Source organism: Hyla sarda, unplaced genomic scaffold (assembly GCF_029499605.1).
Source record: "Hyla sarda isolate aHylSar1 unplaced genomic scaffold, aHylSar1.hap1 scaffold_1851, whole genome shotgun sequence".
In the NCBI taxonomy this organism is placed as follows: Eukaryota; Metazoa; Chordata; class Amphibia; order Anura; family Hylidae; genus Hyla; species Hyla sarda.
The window spans coordinates 27277-43405 of NW_026608501.1; the positions used below are offsets into that span (position 1 = coordinate 27277).

Below are 16129 nucleotides of genomic sequence, written 5' to 3' on the forward strand. Positions count from 1 at the left end.
CCGCCATCGTCGGCGTCCCGATCGCCGCCCAGCAGGGTCGTGATTGGTCGGTTATTCTGACCGATCAATCACGTGATCGTGAGGCAGCACCTGTGCCACCTCACTCCTGCTGGGTAAGGGTGAATGGGGCTGTCTTGGACAGCCCCATTCACCCTTTTTCTCCTAGTCTCCTTGATCACTCGTGACTTGATTGACCCGGAATAGCCGCAAATCGCCGGTCTGAATTGACTCAGCAGTCACCCCGGTCGAGCGGCGGGGACCGGATTTCCCATGGGAATACCCATACGCCCTTAGTCCTTAACCCCTTGGGGACGGAGCCCATTATGACCCAAAGGACGGGAGCATTTTTTGCAAATCTGACCACTGTCACTTTAAGCATTAATAACTCTGGGATGCTTTAACTTATAAATTTGATTCCGAGATTGTTTTTTCATGACATGTTCTACTTTATGGTATTGGTAAATTTTCGGTGACATTTGCATTATTTCTTGGTGAAAAATTCAAAAATTTGATGAAAAATTTAAAAATGTAGTATTTTTCTAACTTTGAAGTTCTCTGCTTGTAAGGAAAGTAGACATTCCAAATAAATTATATATTGATTTCCATATACAAAATGTCTACTTTATATTTGCATCATAAAGTTGACATGTTTTTACTTTTGGAAGACATCAGAAGGCTTCAAAGTTCAGCAGCAATTTTCCAATTTTTTTCAAAATCGGAATTTTTCAGGGACCAGTTCAGTTTTGAAGTGGATTTGAAGGGCCTTGATATTAGACATACCCCACAAATGACCATTATAAATAAAAAAAAAACTGCACCCCCTCAAAGTATCTAAAATGACATTTAGTAAGTGTGTTAACCCTTTAGGTGTTTCACAGGAATAGCAGCAAAGTGAAGGAGAAAATTCAAAATCTTCATTTTTTACACTCTCATGTTCTTGTAGACCCAGTTTTTGCATTTTTACAAGTGGTAATAGGGGAAAAATCCCCCAAAATTTGTAACCCAATTTCTCTCGAGTAAGGAAATACCTCATGTGTATGTCAAGTGTTCAGCGGGCTCAGTAGAGGGCTCAGAAGGAAAGGAGCAACAATGGGATTTTGGAGAGTGAATTTTGCTGAAATGGTTTTTGGGAGGCATGTCGCATTTAGGAAGCGCCTGTGGTGCCAGAACAGCAAAAAATACCCACATGGCATACTATTTTGGAAACTACACCCCTTAAGGAATGTAACAAGGGGTACAGTAAGCCTAATCACCCCACAGGTGTTTGACAACTTTTTGTTAAAGTTGGATGTGTAAATGAGAATTTTTTTTTTTTTTACAAAAATGCAGATTTTGCCTAAACTTTACATTTTTACAAAGGGTAATAGGAGAAAATTACCCCCAAAATTTGTAACCCAATTTCTTCTGAGTATAGAAATACCCCATGTGTGGACGTCAAGTGCTCTGCTGCTGAACTACAATGCTCAGAAGAGGAGGAGCGCCATTGAGCTTTTGGAAAGAGAATCAGTTTGCAATGGTAGTCAGAGGCCATGTGCGTTTACAAAGCCCCCCGTGGTGCCAGAACAGTGGACCCTCCCACATGTGACCCCATTTTGGAAACTACACCCCTCACAGAATTTAATAAGGGGTGCAGTGAGTATTTACACCCCACTGGCGTTTGACAGATCTTTGGAACAGTGGGATGTGCAAATTAAAAATTTTATTTTTCATTTTCACGGATCACTGTTCAAAAAACCTGTCAGATACCTGTGTGGCATAAATGCTCACTGCATCCTTTATTACATTACGTGAGGGGTGCAGTTTCCAAAATGGGGCCACATGTAGGGGGGTCCATTGTTCTGGCACTATGGGGGCTTTGTAAATACACGTGGCCTTCAATTTCGGACAAATTTTCTCTTCAAAATCCCAATGGCGCTCCTTCTCTTCTGAGCATTGTAGTTCGCCTGCAGAGCACTTTACATCCACATATGGGGTATTTTCTTACTCAGAAGAAATGGGGTTACAAATTTTGGGGGGCTTTTTTCCTATTTTCCCTTGTGAAAATGAAAAATTTAGGGTAACACCAGCATTTAGTGAAATTTTTTTTTTTTCTCATTTTCCCATCCAAATTTAATGAAAATTCTTCAAACACCTGTGGGGTCACGTTCCCCTTGTCACGTTCCATGAGGGGTGTAGTTTCCAAAATGGGGTCACATGTTGGTATTTATGTTTTTGCGTTTATATCAGCACCGCTGTAAAATCAGCCACCCCTGTGCAAATCGCCAATTTAGGCCTCAAATGTGCATGGTGCGTTCTCACTCCTGAGCCTTGTTGTATGCCCGAAGAGCATTTTACGCCCACATATGTGGTATTTCCGTACTCGGGAGAAATTGCGTTACAAATTTTGGGGGTCTTTTTTTTTTTTTTTTTTTTTTTTTTTTCCTTTTACTGCTTGTGAAAGTATGGGGCAACACCAGCATGTTAGTGTAAAAAGTTTTTTTTTTTACACTAACAGGCTGGTGAAGCCCCCAACTTTTCCTTTTCATAAGGGGTAAAAGGAGAAAAAGCCCCCCAAAATTTGTAGTGCAATTTCTCCCGAGAATGGAAATACCCCATATGTGGCCCTAAACTGTTTCCTTGAAATACAACAGGGCTCCGAAGTGAGAGAGCTCCATGCGCATTTGAGGACTAAATTAGGAATTGTATAGGGGTGGACACAGGGGTATTCTATGCCAGTGATTCCCAAACAGGGTGCCTCCAGCTGTTGCTAAACTCCCAGCATGCCTGGACAGTCAGTGGCTGTCCAGAAATTCTGGGAGTTGTTGTTTTGCAACAGCTGGAGGCTCCATTTTTGAAACACTGCCGTATAATATGTTTTTCATTTTTATTGGGGGGGGGGAGTATAAGGGGGGTGTATATGTAGTGTTTTACCCTTTATTACGTGTTAGTGCAGTGTAGTGTTTTTAGGGTACATGCGCACTGGCAGGTTACGGTGAGTTTCCCGCTAGGAGTTTGCGCTGCGGCAAAAAATCTGCCGCAGCCCAAACTTGAAGCAGGAAACTTACTGTAAACCTGCCCGTGTAAATGTACCCTGTACATTCACATGAGGGGGGGGGGGGGGGCAAACCTCCAACTGTTTCAAAACTACAGCTCCCAGCATGTACTGACAGACCGTGCATGCTGGGAGTTGTACTTTTGCAACAGCTGGAGGCACACTGGTTGGAAAACCTTCAGTTAGGTTCTGTTACCTAACTCAGTATTTTCCAACCAGTGTGCCTCCAGCTGTTGCAAAACTCTAGGGAGATCTAGTTATGCAACAGCTGGAGGTACGCAACTACAACTCCCAGCATGCCGAGACAGCTGTTTGCTGTTTGGGCATGGTGGGATTTGCAGTTTGGCAACATCTGGAGGGCTACAGTTTATAGACCACTGCACAGCGATCTCCGATTGTGGCCCTCCAGATGTTGCAAAACTCCAAATCCCAGCATGCCAAGACAGCACACAGCTTGTTTGGGCATTCAAGGAGTTGTAGTTTTGCAAGATCTGGAGTGATACGGTTTAGAGACCACTGTATAGTGGTCTCAAACTGTAGCCCTCCAGTTGTTGCAAAACTACATATTGCAGCATGCCCAAACAGCTGTCTGGGCATGCTGGGATTGTAGTTTTGCAACATCTGGAGGGCTACTGGTTAGAGACCACTATAAAGTGGTCTTAGACTGTAGCCCTCCAGATGTTGCTAGGCAACTTATCGACTTCTGTAGGTTCCAGGGAGCTGTCCTCTTCTGCGGCACGACATCGCTGCCCGCCAATCACCGTCGCCCGCTGCCGTCGGATGGGTTAGTGGATCTTCGTCGCCCGGTTCCCCGTTCTGCCCCGCCTATTGTGGGGGGGCAGGACGCGGAAAACTAAAGTTAACCCCCCCGCCCCCGATCTGCTATTGGTTGTCGCTTCTGATGACCAATAGCAGGGATAGGAGGGGTTGCACCCCTGACACCTCACTCCTATCCTTCAGGGGGATTTTAGGTGTCTTAGACAACCGCGATCCCCCTTATACATCGGGTCACCATAGACCCGTATGTCCCAAATCAGCGCAAATCGCCAGTGTGAATTCACTTGCGATTTGTGCCGATCGCCGACATGGGGGGGGGGGGTGGTCTGATGAACCCCCCTGGGCATTTGCGCGCGGTGCCTGCTGATCGATATCAGCAGTCACTCCGGTCCGATCCCCGAAATTCCCACGGGCGTATGGCTACACCCTTCGTCCCCAACAGGCTAACCCCTTAAGGACCCAGCCAATTTTCACTGTAGGACCCGGCCATTTTTTGCACATCTGACCACTGTCACTTTAAGCATTAATAACTCTGGGATGCTTTTACCTTTCATTCTGATTCCGAGATTGTTTGTTTGTTTTTTCGTGACATATTCTACTTTATGTTAGTGGTAAAATTTTGTCGATACTTGCATCGTTTCCAAATTCCAAAATTTAATGAAAAAATTTAAAATTTAGCATTTTTTTAACTTTGAAGCTCTCTGCTTATAAGGAAAATGAATATTCCAAATAAATTATATATTGATTCACATATACAACATGTCTACTTTATGATTGCATCATAAAGTTGACATGTTTTTACTTTTGGAAGAGATCAGAGGGCTTCAAAGTTCAGCAGCAATTTTCCAATTTTTCACAACATTTTCAAAATCAAAATTTTTCAGGGACCAGTTCTGTTTTCAAGTGGATTTGAAGGACCTTCATATTAGAAATGCCCCACAAATGACCCCATTATAAAATCTGCACCCCTCAAAGTATTCAAAATGACATTCAAAAGGTTTGTTAACCCTTTAGGTGTTTCACAGGAATAGCAGCAAATTGAAGGAGAAAATTATAAATCTTTATTTTTTACACTGGCATGTTCATGTAGACCCAGTTTTTGAATTTTTACAAGGGGTAAAAGGAGAGAAATCTTCCTAAAATGTGTAACCCAATTTCTCTCGAGTAAGGAAATACCTCATATGTGTATGTCAAGTGTACGGCGGGCGCAGTAGAGGGCTCAGAAGGGAAGGAGCGACAATGGGATTTTGGAGAGTGAGTTTTTCTGAAATGGTTTTTGTGGGGCATGTCGCATTTAGGATGCCCCTATGGTGCCAGAACAGCAAAAAAAAAAAACACATGGCATACTATTTTGGAAACGAGACCCCTCAAGGCACGTAAAAAGGGGTCCAGTGAGCCTTAACACCCCACAGGTGCTTCACGACTTTTTGTTAAAGTTGGATGTGTAAATGATTTTTTTTTTTCCACTAAGATGCTAGTTTTCCCTAAAATTTCAAATTTTTACAAGGGATAATAGGACAAAATGTCCCCCAAAATTTGTAACCCCATCTCTTCTGAGTATGGAAATACCCCAAGTGTGAACGTCAAGTGCTCTGCTGGCGCACTACAATGCTCAGAAGAGAAGGAGTCACATTTGGCTTTTGAAAAGCGAATTTTGCTGAAAAGGTTTTTTGGAGGGCATGTCGCATTTAGGAAGCCCCTATGGTGCCAGAACAGCAAAAAAAAAAAAAAAAAAACACATGTCATACTATTTTAGAAACTGCACCCCTCAAGGAACACAACAAGGGGTACAGTGAGCCTTAAAACCTCACAAGTGTTTGACGACTTTTTGCTAAAGTCGGATGTGTAAATGGAAAAAAAAATGTTTCACTAAAATGCTGGTTTTCCCCCACATTGTATATTTTTACAAGGGGTAATAGGAGAAAATGACCCCCAAAATGTGTAACCCCATTTCTTGGAGTATGGAAATACCCAGTGTGTGGACATCAAGTGATCTGCTGGCGCACTACAATGCTCAGAAGAGAAGGAGCACCATTGAGCTTTTGAAGACAGAATTTGGTTGGAATAGAAGTCGGGGGCCATGTGTGTTTACAAAGCCCCCCGTGGTGCCAGAACAGTGGACCCCCCCATGTGACCCCATTTTGGAAACTAGACCCCTCACAGAATTTAATAAGGGGTGCAGTGAGTATTTACACCCCACTGGTGTTTGACAGATCTTTGGAACAGTGGGCTGTGCAAATGAAAAATTAAATTTTTCATTTTCACGGACCACTGTTCCAAAAATCTGTCAGACACCTGTGGGGCGTAAATGCTCACTGTACCCCTTATTACATTACGTGAGGGGTGTAGTTTCCAAAATAGGGTCACATGTGGGTATTTCTTTTTTTGCGTTTATGGCAGAACTGCTGTAAAATCAGCCACCCCTGTGCAAATCTCCAATTTAGGCTTCAAATGTACATGGTGCGCTCTCACTCCTGAGCCTTGTTGTACGCCCGCAGAGCATTTTATGCCCACATATGGGGTATTTCCGTACTAAGGAGAAATTGTGTTATAAATTTTGGGGGTCTTTTTTTACTTTTTAACACTTGTGAAAATAAAAAGTAAACGACAACACCAGCATGTTAGTGTAAAATTTTTTATTTTTTTACACTGACAGGCTGGTGTAGCCCCCAACTTTTCCTTTTCATAAGGGGTAAAAGGAGAAAAAGCCCCCCAAAATTTGTAACGCAATTTCTCCCGAGTACAGAGATACCCCATATGTGGCCCTAAACTGTTTCCTTGAAATATGACAGGGCTCTGAAGTGAGAGAGTGCCATGCGCATTTGAGGACTAAATTAGGGATTGCATAGGGGTGGACATAGGGGTATTCTACGCCAGTGATTCCCAAACAGGGTGTCTCCAGCTGTTGCTAAACTCCCAGCATGCCTGGACATTCAGTGGCTGTCCAGAAATGCTGGGAGTTGCTGTTTGCAACAGCTGGAGGCTCCGTTTTGGAAACACTGCTGTACAATACGTTTTTCATTTTTATTGGGGGGGGGGGCAGTGTAAGGGGGTGTTTATGTAGTGTTTTACCCTTTATTATGTGTTAGTGTAGTGCAGTGTTTTTAGGGTACATTCACACGGCGCAGGTTTACAGTGAGCTTCCCGCTAGAAATTTGCGCTGCGGTGAAAAATTTGCCGCAGCTCATACTTGAAGCAGGAAACTTACTGTAAACCCGCCCATGTCAATGTACCCTGTACGTTCACAGGGGGGGGGGGGGGGGGACAACCTCCAGCTGTTTCAAAACTACAACTCCCAGCATGTACTGACAGACCGTGCATGCTGGGAGTTGTACTTTTGCAACAGCTGGAGGCACACTGGTTGGAAAACCTTCAGTTAGGTTCTTTTACCTAACTCAGTATTTTCCATCCAGTGGGCCTCCAGCTGTTGCAAAACTACAACTCCCAGCATGTACTGATCGCCGAAGGGCATGCTGGGTGATCTAGTTATGCAACAGCTAGAGGTGCGCAACTACTTTTCCCAGCATGCCGAGACAGCTGTTTCGGCATGCTGGGATTTGTAGTTTTGCAACATCTGGAGGGCTACAGATAGAGACCACTGCACTGTGATCTCCAAACTGTGGACCTCCAGATGTTGCAAAACTAAAAATCCCAGCATGCGCAGACAGCAAACTGCTGTGTGGGCATGCTAGGAGTTGTAGTTTTGCAAGATCTAGAGTGCTACAGTATAGAGATCACTGTGCAGTGGTCTCTAAACTGTAGACCTCCAGCTGTTGCAAAACTGCAAATCCCAGCATGCCCAGCAGCTGTCTGGGCATGCTGGGAGTTGTAGTTTTGCATCATCTGGAGGGCTACAGTCTCAGACTGTAGCCCTCTAGATGTTGCTAGGCAACTTACCGGCTTCCGTCGGATCCAGGGAGCCGTCCTCTTTTGCAGCCCGCGCCGATCACCGCCGCCAATCCAGTCCTGCAGCTTCCACCGATGGGTAAGTGGATCTTCGGCGTTCGGTCCCCGTCGTTTCCCCGCCTATTGTGGGTGGGAAGAACGGGGAAAACGAAAGTAAACCCTCCGCCCCCGATCTCCTATTGGTGGTCGCGTCTAGACCACCAATAGCAGAGATAGGAGGGGTGGCACCTCTGCCACCTCACTCCTATCGCTACAGGGGGATCGTGGGTGTCTTAGACAACCGTGATACCCCTTATATTCCACGTCACTGGGTCACCATAGACCCGTATGACCCGGAATCGGCGCAAATCGCAAGTGTGAATTCACTTGGGATTTGCGCCGATTGCCGACATGGGGGGTCTGACCCCCCTGGGCACTTGCATGGGGTGCCTGCTGATCGACAGGTACGCCCTGGGTCCTTAAGACCCAGGTACAGAAGGCGTATCCATACGCCCTTGGTCCTGTACGGGTTAACCCCTTAAGGACCAAGGACGTACAGGTACGTCCTTGGTCCTGCTCTCGTGATATAACGCGGGGTTACACGGTAACCCCGCATCATATCACGGCGGGCCCGGCATCATAGTGAAGCCGGGACCCGCCGCTAATAGCGCGCAGCACCGATCGCGGCGCTCAGAGCTGAGCCGCGCGGCTAAAAGTGAAAGTAAAAGCTGCCGGTTAACTCAGTGGGCTGTTCGGGATAGCCGCGGCGAAATCGCGGCATCCCGAACAGCTTACAGGACAGCGGGTTGGCCGCTACCTGCCTCCTCCTGGTGTCCGATCGCCGAATGACTGCTCAGTGCCTGAGATCCAGGCATGAGCAGTCAAGCGGCAGAAACCTCGATCACTGGTTTCCTATGAGAAACCAGTGATCAATGTGAAAGATCAGTGTGTGCAGTGTTATAGGTCCCTATGGGAGCTATAACACTGCAAAAAAAAGTGAAAAAAAAAAGTGAATGAATATCATCTAACCCCTCCCCTATTAAAAGTTTGAATCACCCCCCTTTTCCCATAAACAAAAAAGTGTAAATAAAAATAAACATATATGGTATCACCGCGTGCGGAAATGTCCGATTTATAAAAATATATCGTTCTATAAACCGCTCGGTCAATGGCGTACGCGCAAAAAAATTCCAAATCCAAAATAGTGCATTTTTGGTCACTTTTTATATCATTTAAAAATCAATAAGTCCTATCAATGCAAAAATGGTACCGTTAAAAACTTCAGATCACGGCGCAAAAAATTAGCCCTCATACCACCCCATACACGGAAAAATAAAAAAGTTATAGGGGTCAGAAGATGGCAATTTTAAACGTATTAATTTTCCTGCATGTAGTTATGATTTTTTCCAGAAGTACGACAAAATCAAACCTAAATAAGTAGGGTATCATTTTAATCGTATGGACCTACAGAATAAAGATAAGGTGTCATTTTACCGAAAAATGTACTACGTAGAAACGGAAGCCCCCAAAAGTTACAAAACAGCATTTAAAAAAAAAAATTTTTGTTGCACAATGATTTTTTTTTTCCGTTTCACCGTAGATTTTTGGGCAAAATGACTGACGTCATTACAAAGTAGAATTGGTGGCGCAAAAAATAAGCCATCATATGGATTTTTAGGTGCAAAATTGAAAGAGTTATGATTTTTTAAAGGCAAGGAGCAAAAAACGAAAATGCAAAAACGGAAAAAACCCCGGTCCTTAAGGGTTTAAAGGGGTACTTCGGGGGGGAAACTTTTTTTTTTTTTTATTTGTATTTTTTTTTAATCAACTGGTGCCAGGTTAAACAGATTTGTAAATTACTTCTATTAAAAAATCTTAATCCTTCCAGTACTTATTAGCTGCTGAATACTGCAGAAGAAATTATTTTCTTTATGGAACACAGAGCTCTCTGCTGACATCATGACCACAGTGCTCTCTGCTGACATCTCTGTCCATTTTAAGAACTGTCCAGAGTAGGAGAAAATCCCCATAGAAAACATATGCTGCTCTGGACAGTTCCTAAAATGGACAGATGTCAGCAGAGAGCACTGTGGTCATGATGTCAGCAGAGAGCTCTGTGTTCCATAAAGAAAAGAATTTACTCTGTAATATTCAGCAGCTAATACTAGAGATGAGCGAACTTACAGTAAATTCGATTCGTCACGAACTTCTCGGCTTGGCGGTTGCTGACTTTTCCTGCATAAATTTGTTCAGCTTTCCGGTGCTCCGGTGGGCTGGAAAAGGTGGATACATTCCTAGGAAAGAGTCTCCTAGGACTGTATCCACCTTTTCCAGCCCACCGGAGCACCGGAAAGCTGAACTAATTTATGCAGGAAAAGTCATCAACTGCCGAGCCGAGAAGTCCGTGACGAATCGAATTTACTGTAAGTTCGCTCATCTTTAGCTAATACGTACTGGAAGGATTAAGATTTCCGCCGGAGTACCCTTTTAACCCTTTAGGGACCGAGACCATTTTGACCCTAAGGATCAGAGCATTTTTTGCACATCTGATCACTGTCAGTTTAAGCATTAATAACTGTGGAATGCTTTTACCTTTCATTCTGATTCAGAGATTGTTTTTCCGTGACATATTCTACTTTAACACAGTCGTAAATTTTTGTCGTTATTTGCATCTTTTTTTGGTGCAAAGTGGAGGAGAAAAATCAAAATCTGCATATTTTTTTTTTACACTAACATGTTCTTGTAGACCCATATTGTTTATTTTTACAAGGGATAAAAGGAGAAAAGCCCCACAATATGTGTAACCCAATTTCTTTTGAGTAAAGAAATACCTCATATGTGGATGTAAAGTGTTTTGTGGGTGCACTAGAGGGCTCAGAAGAGAAGGAGAGACAGTGGGATTTTAAAGAGCAAATTTTGCTGAAATGGTTTTTGGGGGGCCTGTCGCATTTAGGAAGCCCCCATGGTGCCAGAACAGCAAAAAACACCCCACATGGCATACTATTTGGAAAACTACACCCCTCAAGGAACGTAACAAGGGGTACAGTGAACATTTACACCCCACTGGCATTTGACAGATCTTTGTAACAGTGGGCTGTCCAAATAAAAAATTACATTCTTTATTTTCACGGACCACTGTTCCAAAAATCTGTCAGACACCTGTGGGGTGTAAATGTTCACTGTACCCCTTGTTATGTTCCGTGAGGGGGGTAGTTTCCGAAATGGGGTCACATGTGGGTTTTTTTGCGTTTATGTCAGAACCGCTGTAACCAGCAGCCACCCCTGTGCAAATCACCAATTTAGGCCTCAAATGTACATAGTGCGCTCTCACTCCTGAGCCATGTTGTGGGCCCGCTGAGCATTTTACGCCCACATATGGGGGATTTCCGTACTTGGGAGAAATTTGTGCTACAAATTTTGGGGGTCTTTTTTCCTTTTACCTCTTATAAAAATGAAAAGTATGGGGCAACACCAGCATGTTGGTATAAAAAAAAAAAATAATTTACACTAACATTCAGGTGTAGACCCCAACTTTTACATTTTCATAAGGGGTAAAAGGAGAAAAGGCCACCAAAGATTTGTAGCGCAATTTCTTCCGAGTACGGAGATACCCCATATGTGGCCCTAAACTGTTGCCTTGAAATACGACAGGGCTCTGAAGTGAGAGAGCGCCATGCGCATTTGAGGACTAAATTAGAGATTTTCATAGGGGTGGACCCGGATGCAAGTGTTAGGCTAGGTTCAGACTACGGAATCTCCGGGCAGAAAATATCCGCCCGGAGATTCCGAGTTCCGCCTGCGCCGACTGAATTAGTCGGCGCTAGGATTGCGCGGACACTGCAGTCTCCTATAGACTGCTATGTGTTCCGCTCGGATTTCCGCCTGAAGAAAGAGCAACCCCTTTCTTTAGGTGGAAATTTCTAAGCGGATTTTCCGCTTCACATATTCCGAAGTGTGAATTTGTGAACGGAAAACCATTCACTACACTAGACATTTTAGCAAGCGGAATTTCTGACGGAAATTTTACGTCTGAATTTCTGTCAGAAATTCCGTAGTCTGAACCTAGCCTTACACTTGCCTCCGCCACCAAAAATACTGTACGTCAGTTTTCCCCAAACACTGTGCCTCCAGCTGTTGCAAAACTCCCCATTGTGCTGCTGAGGAGACTAAGGGAAAACAAATTAACTTACTAAATTTAGTCATGTATTTGCAGCCTCCGAATAGGGGACACTGCCAATAGTGGATGCGGACACACCCAATAGGAGACAAAACAGTCCCAATAGGGGACAACCAGGCTTAATCGCTTGCCCTACCTTGTACACAGGGTCACCATCAGGGGGTACAGCCAATACTCAAATAAGGGGCCCAGGAGTTGTAGTTTAGCAACAGCTGGAGGCACCCTGATCCTAAACTTCAACTTGCATGATGGGAGCAAAACTACAACTCCCAGCATGCCCTTAAAGTGAGGACTCGCTGGGAGTTGTGGTTTTGCAACAACTGCATGCACAGTTGTAAAAATGCCACCTGCCTGCTGTTGCAAGACTACAACTCCCAGCATGGCCCATTGTAAGGGCATTCTGGGAGTTGTAGTTTTGCAAAAGCTGGAGGCACCCAGGTGTAAAAATGCCACCCGCCGCTGTTGTAAGACAACAGCTCCCAGCATGTCCTTACAGTGAGGGCATGCAGGGAGTTGTAGTTTTGCAACAGCTGGAGGCACCGAGGTGTAAAAATGCCACCCGTTGATATTGAAAGATTACAACTCCCAGCATACCCTTACAGGACATGCGGGGAGTTGTAGTTTTACACCATCTGAAGGCACCAGATGTAAAAATGCCACCCACCCGCTGTTGAAAGACTACAACTCCCAGCATGCCCTTACAGTGAGGACAAGCTGGGAGTTGTAGGTTTGCAACAGTTGGAGGCACCAGATGTAAAAATGCAACCCGCCCATTGTTGCAAGACTACATCTCCCAGCATGCCCTTACAATGAGGACATGCTGGGTGTTGTAGTTTTGTCACCATTAGCCCTGCTTGGGTGAGGCCTACTTTTATTCACTCACCACTCCAGGGCAGAACCGAACCAGCAGCAGGGATCATCAGTTTCACGATGGGCCGGCGGCCCATCCTTATTACAAGGAGATTCCCTATGAGGCAGATTTATCAAAACTTGTGTAGAGAAAGAGTGATTCAGTTGCCCGTAGCAACCATTCAGATTTTTCATTTTTCACAGGCCTCTTTAAAAATGAAAGAAACAAAGAGGCCTGTGAAAAATGAAAGAAATCTGATTGGTTGCTAGGGGCAACTGCTTCATTCTTTCCCTGCATAGGTTTTGATAAATCTCCCCCTATATGTTTATTCACCATTTATTTCTGTTCAGCACTGAAAGGGTGTTTGTGATTCCAGCTCTGGAGGAGGCGTGGCCAGCTAATTAAGGATCCTTAAATACAGCTGCTTCAGTGCAGTTCAAGCTCCATGCATGAGTGAGGACAGCTGTGCAGCAGACTTTTGGAGGGAAACTGTGACCATAGTAAGTAAGGAAGCTTGTGGTAGAATTGTGTGGAGGGCTCTTTAAGAACATGTTTCCTATGCTTTACTGATCCTCCATGTGGGATCTGTGATCTCCAGGTGTTACTGTGCAAGTTGGATCTATTAGAAATACCAGCAATGCAAAGGCCGGTATTCATCCAACCAGAGCGCCTCCAGCTGTTGTAGCTTTGCAACAGCTGGAGGCACCCCTGGCTGGGAAACACTGACCTATACTAAAGTGCAACATGCTGGGAGTTGTAGTTTTTATATGGGGCAGCTGCTGAGCTATAGGCTGTATCAGGGCATGCTGGGAGTTGTAGTTAGTAACTAATTGCAACTCCCAAAGTTAAAGTTGCATCAAAACAATAAAAAAAAATGTACTGTCAAACTACAGATTGGGGTGCAAAAAATGATCCCCCATAAACAATGGTGTCACTAAGGAGGACCCCCCCGCCACCTTAAGAGGAGATCCAGCCTGTGCTCCCTTAACAATCGGGTGTAGAGTATGGGGAGGAATCTGCAGCCACTGGGAGACCATAGACCTACCTGCCTTCAATATGGTGAAAATGTACATGTATATAGTGAGTGTGTATGATGTGTGTGTGTGTGTGTATATACTGAACCCAGTGTATAGGTGTTATGTATAGTGAGAGTGTGTATGTATGTGTGTGTGTATATATATATATATATATAATGTGCGAGGAGTCCATGTGTATGGTGAGTGTGTGGGTATGTAATGTGCGAGGTGTCCATGTGTATGGTGAGTGTGTGGGTATGTAATGTGCGAGGTGTCCATGTGTATGGTGAGTGTGTGGGTATGTAATGTGCGAGGTGTCCATGTGTATGGTGAGTGTGTGGGTATGTAATGTGCGAGGTGTCCATGTGTATGGTGAGTGTGTGGGTATGTAATGTGCGAGGTGTCCATGTGTATGGTGAGTGTGTGGGTATGTAATGTGCGAGGTGTCCATGTGTATGGTGAGTGTGTGTAATGTGTATGTGTGTATATATATATATATATATGCAGATAAGGTCAGGCTGCTCACCACTCTCGCGTTTGCTGCACTATCTCGTGCTACGGACACCGGTACCGCTCCCGGCTTAGTAGAAATCACACAGAAAAGAAAACGTCCGGCACTCGGGAGGATGCAGGTAAAACTTGTCAATGGCTTTATTCACACGCTTAGGCAGGACACAATCTATTGTGTCCTGCCTAAGCATGTGAATAAAGCCATTGACAAGTTTTACCTGCATCCTCCCGAGTGCCGGACGTTTTCTTTTCTGTGTGATATATATATATATATATATATATATTAGTGCGAGGTGTCCATGTATAAAACAAAAGTTGGATTCAAAATGGCCGACATGGTCACCACCCATCTTGAAAAGTCTCCCCCCCAATCACATATACTAATGTGCCACAAACAGGAAGTTATCACCAACTATTCCCATTTTATTAAGGTGTATCCATATAAATGGCCCACCCTGTATATATAATGTGCGAGGTGTCCATGTATATAGTGAGTGTGTATATATAATGTGCGAGGTGTCCATGTATATAGTGAGTGTGTATATATAATGTGCGAGGTGTCCATGTATATAGTGAGTGTGTATATATAATGTGCGAGGTGTGTATGTATTATGTGGGAGGTGTCCGTGTGTGTTTTATATAATGTATGTGTGTATATGTAATGTGCGATGTGTATACTGGGGGACACATTTATCATTAGGTGTCTATTGTAGAAACAGATCTACCTCTTTGTCTAATTTACACTCAATTTGCGCAAATATCGAAACGTCCACCCCCCCCCGCCTCGACCATGCACTCCTTCTCCACCTCACACTTTACAGAGCTGTGATATTTTTCCGCGTTGCACTGCTCACATAGCTAGAAGTGCTGGAGCAGCAGTGTGTGCGCCAAACAAAAGTTTTGCAAAAGCTGGAGACACCCTGGTTGGTAAACACTGTGTTCATGTACCAGAGCTGAGTGTGTGATCATGTTACATGTAGCAGAAATTAGTGTGCGGCATGTGTATGGAGCAGAGCTGAATGTGTTATTGTGTAAGCATGACCATGCACACACTCAACTCTGCGTCATACACATGACCACTCGCTCAGCTCTACTGCATACACATTACCCAATACAAGGGGCCTAATACATCACACTGCTGCTCAGCCAATCACCAGCTGAGGGACATCATTTTGGTCACCAATTGGCTGATCACAGTGTAACTTGTCAGACCCCAGAAGCAGAAAGACAGGGGCTGGAGGACAGGAGAGCTATATTGGCAGCATCTGGACAGCTGCAAAAGGCAAGTTAAAGGGGTACTCCAGTGGAAACCAATTTATTTTTTCTTATTTTTTTTTATTTTTATTAGCTGGTACCAGAAAGTCTTACAGATTTGTAAATGACTTCTATTTAAAAATCTTAATCCTTCCAGTACTTATCAACGGCTGTATGCTCTGCGGAAAGTTTTTTCTTTTTTAATTTATTTTCTGTCTGACCACAGTGCTGACACCTCTGACCATGTTAGGAACTGTTCAGAGCAGAAGAAATGTCCCCATAGTAAACCTCTCCTGCTCTGGACAATTCCTGACATGGACAGAGGTGTCGTCAGAGAGCACTATGGCCAGACAGAAAATAAATTCAAAAAGAAAAGCACTTCCTGTGGAGCATACAGCTGCTAAGTACTGGAAGGATTAAGATTTTCTGGCAGCAATCCGGGCATATGGGGCTCTCATAGAATGAAAGCTCGGTTCTTATTTGAAAAAGACAGTTTTACCATTAGACAGTTTTTGATTACTTCAAGCATATGGTTTTGGTCAGTAACACGAGTTCCACCAAAAAAGTGGAAATTGTTCCATTATAGTTTATTGTGGTGGTTCACTTGGCATAAAATACTAACCAAATGG

At 44.2% G+C, this 16129-nt stretch overlaps 1 long non-coding RNA gene across 19 annotated transcripts in view; it reads left to right on the forward strand.

The window, feature by feature from the left end:
* The window catches only part of LOC130314980 (uncharacterized), a 41793-nt gene that overhangs the window by 14394 nt on the left and 11270 nt on the right, over positions 1–16129 (forward strand). For 11 of the 19 annotated variants that reach the window (XR_008862565.1, XR_008862573.1, XR_008862572.1 and 8 more), the window contains exon 1: positions 13043–13220. The exons of 1 other annotated variant lie outside the window; for it this stretch is intronic. This is a non-coding gene — a long non-coding RNA (uncharacterized LOC130314980). Of the gene's footprint in view, positions 1–13041; positions 13221–16129 lie in introns of those variants that run through there. 7 more of the 19 variants (XR_008862575.1, XR_008862579.1, XR_008862570.1 and 4 more) reach the window with 2 other exon arrangements.